Below are 6,804 nucleotides of genomic sequence, written 5' to 3' on the forward strand. Positions count from 1 at the left end.
TCACTACGGAAGTAGGATTGCCCAACCTTCCTTCCGAGGAGTGGCTGGTGGGTTTGAACCGCCAGCCGTCTGGTTAGCAGGCAAGTGTCTTAACCACTATGCTACCAGAGCTCCCAGAGATATCCCTAGGAAATCCAAACGTGTTGCTACGAGTAGTATCCAACTCAACGGCAGTGATTTTGATTTGGTTTCTGGTATTGATTGCAAGATATAGCTCAATTTCAGAAACCTTAAAATGTGGGGAAAACAATATGTCCTTTGGAATTGAGAAATATAATAAAAACAGATATATAATAAAAATATAATAAAAACAGATATGTTTATCTGTTTTACATATAAACCAGAAGGAGTCCGTGGGTTGTGCAAATGGTTAACATGCTTGACTGCTGACCAAAAGGGTGGAAGTTCAAGGCTATCCAGACAAACCTTGGGAGAGAGCCCTGGGAACTTACTTCTGAAGGATCACAGGTATGAAAAACCCATGTGGAGCACAAGGCTACTCTGGCGCATGTGGGATTGCCATGAACTGGAGTCCACACAACAGCAACTGGTTTGGTTTTGGGATGTATGTACCAGAAAGCATTTTAAACTATTAATTTTTGAATTGGAAATACTTTCCCATGATTGGACGTTCAGAAGGTATAAGTGTTGTAATGACATGTCTCCCTACTATCCATCTCTCAGTGCCCTCCCTAGAGGCCACCAGTGTTTTCAGTCTCTCGTGTATCATTCAGAGTTATCTTTTTCTAATACATGCAAGCAAATCTTATCTTCTTGCTCCCCCCTCTTTTTTTAACACAAATATTAGCACTTTTCTTAAAAAAATATATATGAAGACAGATCCACATCATGCCCAGACCATTTTGATTTCTTCTTTTCCTAAGATGACATCACAAGCATTTCTCTATCTTCCTTTATAATCATTATCATCATCCTTTTTAATAATTGTTCTGTTTTGTGGGGTGACTGGACCACAATTTCATAACAACTCTCTGTTGTTGAACATTTAGGTTGTTCCCAATGTTTTGCTATTGCAAATGATATTACAATGACCATTAACTTATTCAACAAATATTTATTTGACAACCATAGACTGAGACTCTCCTATGTACCAAGATGTCTTCCTCTAAGGGAATTACAGTCTCACAGCGGGACCAGCCGTGGAAATAAATATCAGCACGGAAGTGTTCCTATTCCCCAAAGGAGCCTCTGAGTACAGTCTGAGCTCCCACATGGGGAAAAGAGAACAGTGTCAGTGGCTCTGTCTGTGTGCGCTGCCCTGTGTAAATTAACGTGTCAGGTTACAGTGTATTCATCAGGTTTGAGAGTTTTAGTTCATTTGCATCCTCGTCAGAGACAGATCCAATCACCATGTGCTGACCACATCACTTGTCCACGACAGTCAGGGCCAGGCCTAACTGTGGTGAATTTATAAACCGAAAACCAGTTGCCCTCAAGTAGATCCTGGATCATGGTCACCCTATGTGTGTAAGAGCAGAACTGTGTTCCACAGGGTTTTCTATGGCTGGTTTTTCAGAAGGAGATTGATCAGCAGGCCCTTCTTCTGAAGTGCCCCGGGGTCAATTCAAATTTCCAAACTTTTGGTTAGTAGTGAGCTCATTAATTGCTTGTATTACCCTTTTGTTTGTTTATTGTTGTAGTTGACTCTACTCCAACTCAGAGATCCCATGTGACAGAGTAGAAATGCTCCCATAGGGTGTTTGAAGACTAATCTTCACAGAAGCAGACTGCCAACAGAACCTCTGGGTAGGTTTGATCTGCCAACCTTTCAGTTTGCAGCCAGATATGCTTAACCATTATGCCACTGCTGTTTTTGCATCACTCCCCAAACCAAACCAAACTCACTGCTGTCGAGTCGTTACAACTCATAGCGACCCTTCCTTGGGTTTCCAAGGCGGGATCTCCATGGAAGTAGATCGCTCAGTCTTCCTTCTGAGGAGTGGTTAGTGGGTTTGAACCACCAGCCTTCTGGTTAGCAGTCAAATACCTTAGTCAAATGCCTTAGACAGTACCAAATGCTCTGGCACTACCACCAGAGCTCCAGTGCTCTGAATTTACAAATGGCAAAGAAATACAGAATAACACCAGTTAACACTTCCTGAGCACTTTCTCTGTGCCAGGAGAACCCTCTATGAGGTAACTATTTATTATCTCCCCATTTTATAGATGAGAAAACTAAGGCACAGAGATGTTCAATAACTTGCCACCCAATTTGTTTTCCTTCATACATTTCTACAGGGGCAAACTGGTTCCTTGGCACACTGTAAATTATCATTTATTGGATGAGCATTGTTGGATTAAGAGTTGTTTGTTTTTCCTCTTGGGAGAATTGCATAGAAAAAGACAACTTGAAGTTGAGGCTCTCCTTGTGTGTTGGGAGACAGAGTATAGAGTGTCTTCCTGCCCTACAACCAGACTCTGGGGCCTAAATGTGGCCTTATATACCTCAGAACTCACAGATACTTGGCCTTGGGGCTGCAGGGAGCTAAGCAGATCCCCTCAGCTCAGACCAGGCTTCATCCTTCAGTGTCACCCCCCAGCTTCACCCTTACCCAAACGCCCCTCCCCAGCCCACAAACAACAGCCTCAAATCTCATCAACCTACATGTTGCTGGTTGTGCTGCCCTTTATGCCTTCAGGCCCAGCTATAGAACACAAGTAACGAAACTGTCTCAGTGATGTCCAGTCTCCTGCCTCCTTCCTAATAATTCAATTTCTTCTTAGCTATTGGAATAAAAGGCCTTCTTCACCTCAGAATATTTCAAATGCCAAGATAAATAGCAACTTACAGAAAATGGAACTATCCACAGTGATTCTTCTTTTGTATTGTAATAGAACTAACAATGAAAATGGCACAAAAGACTGAAAATGAAAAATGAATCTCCTTCCCACCCTCAAGCACCAGTCTTACTTTTCAGAAGTAAAAACTCTGAACAGTTTTATTTCTGAAATTTTACATGCACACACACAGAGATACAAGTATATATTTCCCCTTTTAGACATAAATGGTAGTGTACTATATGTTGGAGGTCTGGTAGTGTAGTACCTAAGACTGCTAACCAGAAGGTTGGTGGTTCAAACCCACCAGCCACTCCATGGAAGGAAGACAAGGCAATCTACTGCAGAAAGATTTACTGCCTCCAAAACCCAATGTGGGTTGCTATTAGTTGAAATTGACTTGATGGCAATTTTTTTTTTTTAATACTATATATTATGAACTGAATTGTGTGCCCCCAAAATATGCATTGGAATCTTATCTTCTATAATCTGTGGATGTAATGCTATTTGGGAATAGAGTTTTCTTTGTTACATTAACAAGGCCATACTAGAGTAGGGTGGGTCCTAAACCAATTCACTTTTAAGATACAAGAAGTGTGTATTAGACACAGAGAAGGAAGCACAAACAGAAGGGAAGATACATGCCATGTGAAGATCACCAATAACCAAGGAACGCCGGCTTTCCAGAAACTGAGAGAGCTCTTCCCCCAGAGATGACAGAGAGAAAGACAGGCCTCCTTTAGAGCTAGCACCCTGAATTAGCAGTTCTAGCCCCTAAACTGTGACAAAACAAATTTCTGTTCTTTAAAGCCACCCACTTGTGGTATTTCTGTTACAGCAGCACTAGAGAACTGATACACTGCATTTGCTGTTTGAATTCTTGTTTGGTTGTCCTACTTCCCAGTATGTCTCAGAGGACTTTCCAAATAAGCACACTCAGATCTTCTTTATTCTTTCCAATGGCTGCAGAGTTCCATTACGTGGCTATAACACAACTCATTTAACTAGTGTTTTGGTTACCTACTACCACTGTGACAGAAATGCACCACAAATGGGGTGGCTTGAACAAACAGGAGTTTATTCTCTTACAGTTTGGGAGGCTAGAAGTTCAAGTTCAAAGTGCCAGGCTCTAGGGGTTGTGTGAAAGCCCCCCGACCTTGGGCTTCAGCTCTGCCTCTTGCTCCCGGCCCACTGAAGCTAGAGGCATCTCTTCACTCAGGCTGCTGAGGCTGCCAAGCCCAAGGTCGACAGATAAAATGGCACAATCCCGATGTTACCAAATCACATAGCAGGCCATTAATTCAAGCCCATTGAAAGTCCCAAGGTCGGCAGAGAATGGCAGGCTGCTGAACAATGACACAGCTACATACAGGGTCCAAGCATGCCGTAAACTAGAGCCCATTCCCAAGCTGCTGCTTATATATGGGAAGCAGACCACATACCCAAAGGCAGCTGCTCACAGTAGATTGCACCATGGAGTTGTTTACCAGTCTCATCATCCCCATACTACATCCAGCTGCCCAGCCACTCAACCAGGCCTAGCCAAGTTGACACACAAATTTAATTACCACAACTGCTCCCCATAGATGGCTATTTAGATTGTGTCTAGATTTTTGCTACTGCAATGGTGCTATATTTCACAACCTTATGCATATATTTTTGGAGACTCCCTATGAGTATTTCTGCAGGATAAATTCCTGAAAGTATTTTAAAAAAACAAAAAACTAGTTGCTACAAGTCGACTCTGACTCACGGTAACCCTATGCAGGTCAGAGTAGACCTGTGCTCCATAAGGCTTTTAATGGTTGATTATTCAGAAATTGATCACTAGGTCTTTCTTCTGAGGTACTCAGGGGTAGACTTGAACCTCAAACCTTTCAATTAGCAGCCGAACACATTAACTCTTTGCATCACCCAGAGACTCCATTTCTTATCAATAGATGGTACCAAATGCACCTTTTCAACAGAGACTGAACAAATAGATTGGATATTCAAGTTATTTCAAATAACCAAGACTCTGTTTTATGTGGCAGGACATACAAAAACAAACTGTAAAGGAAAAGAATGATATATTTTGCTACATTAAAATTTTAAACTTCTGTACCACAGAAGACATCATAAAAAAGTTAAAGGACAAGGTACAAACAGAGAGGATATTTACTTGAAAAGCATTCAGTTGAGTTAGTCTTAGCTATCTATGTTGTTGTTATTTGCCATCGAGTCGGCCCTGACTCATAGCGACCCCTCCTTGGGTTTCCGAGGCAGTATCACTACGGAAGTAGGATTGCCCAACCTTCCTTCTATCTATACATTATTAATAAAAAGACACCTTCTCTTCCCAATGGGCAAAAGCGAAGAACAATCAATTCAGAAAAGAGGAAATTGGAATGACCAATGAACATATGAAATAATAACCTCACAAATAATCAGGAAGAAACAAACAACAATGAGATACCATTTCACATCCCTTAGATTAGCAAACAAAAATTTTACTATCTGGTAATAAAAAGAGAAGAGAGGCACTTAAATTTCTGACAATGTGTCAATCGGTGTGCAAATTGGCACAATCACTTTAGAAAGCAATTTGGTAACACAAGCTCTGGTGACATAGTGCTTAAGGCATTTGATTGCTAACCAGAAGTCTGGCAGTTCAAATCCACCAGCCACTGCTTGGAAGGAAAATTGAGCAATCTACTTCAGTAGTGATAACACTTTGGAAACCCAAGGAGGGGTCACTATGAGTTGGGTCTGACTCCACAGCAAGAAGTTTTTTCAGTTTGAGTATATACCAAGCCATGGTATTTTCAGTCACCTCATATGCATGTGACAGCTGGACAATGAATAAAGAAGACCAAAGAAGAGTCGATGCTTTTGAGTTGGCGAAAATGCTGTTGGTGTTGGCAAAAAATGAATGATGTTGGCTAAAAATGCTGAAGTGCCATGTACTGCTAAAAGAATTAACAAATCTGTCCTGGAAGAAGTGCAGCCAGAATACTCCTTGGAAGAGAGAATAGCCAGACTTCGTCTCACCTACTTTGGTCATGTTGTCAGAAGGAACCAGTCCCTGGAGATGGATATCATGCATGGTAAAATGGAGGGTCAGTGAAAAAGGGGAAGGCCCTCAATGAGATGGATTGACACAACGGCTACAACGATTTAGCAAGGATTGTGAGGCTGGCACAGGACCAAGCAGTGTTTCATTCTATCATACACAGGGTTGCTTTGAGTGGGAGCTGACTAGACAATAACAACAATAATGATGACAGTAAAATTTAAGGAGTCTCTGGTTGGTGCAAACAGTTAAACGCTTGACTACTAACTGAAAGGTTGGCAGTACGAACCCACCCAGAGGTACCTTGGAAGAGAGGCCTGGTGATCTGCTTCTGAAAGGTCACAGCTTGAAAGCCCTACGGAGCACAGTGCTACTCACAGAGTCACAGCAACAGTAAAATTGAAGATGTGCCCCTTTGTGGCCCTGAGAAATTCCCGTATAACGCAAAGGGAGACATACACCGGGATGAAAAATTGAAAACAACACAAATGTCCATCAGTAAGAAAATGAAAATTATGTTGTCCCCCAGCCATATTACAGATTACCAAAAAGCAGTAAAGTGAAAAAGACTAGAACCACACATATAATGCTGAGTGGGAACAGCAAGTTACGGAATAAATGAAATATGTTTGTTTATGTGAAATTTAAAAATATTTATAAAACAATATTACATGTTGTTTATAAAATATACTTATGTACTAAAAGCATAAAAACCATGTATATGAACTATTGAATGTAAAACAAATCTGCTTTGTAAAATTCCATCCAAATCACAATAAGAAGTTTTTTTTAAAAAAAGCAAAAAAACATGGAATAGGAAGATCTCACCAATCTGGAGTGTAGTTTCCTTGGGGAAAGGGTAAGAGGGGGTATATTAGGAAAAAGTTCAACAGGAGACTTCACTTATTTCTGTGACATTTCATTTCTTTAAAACCAAAGAAATATTTGGCTAC

Source organism: Orycteropus afer, unplaced genomic scaffold (genome assembly GCF_000298275.1).
Source record: "Orycteropus afer afer isolate SDZICR_OR568_19922 unplaced genomic scaffold, OryAfe1.0 scaffold00059, whole genome shotgun sequence".
Classification (NCBI taxonomy): Eukaryota; Metazoa; Chordata; class Mammalia; order Tubulidentata; family Orycteropodidae; genus Orycteropus; species Orycteropus afer.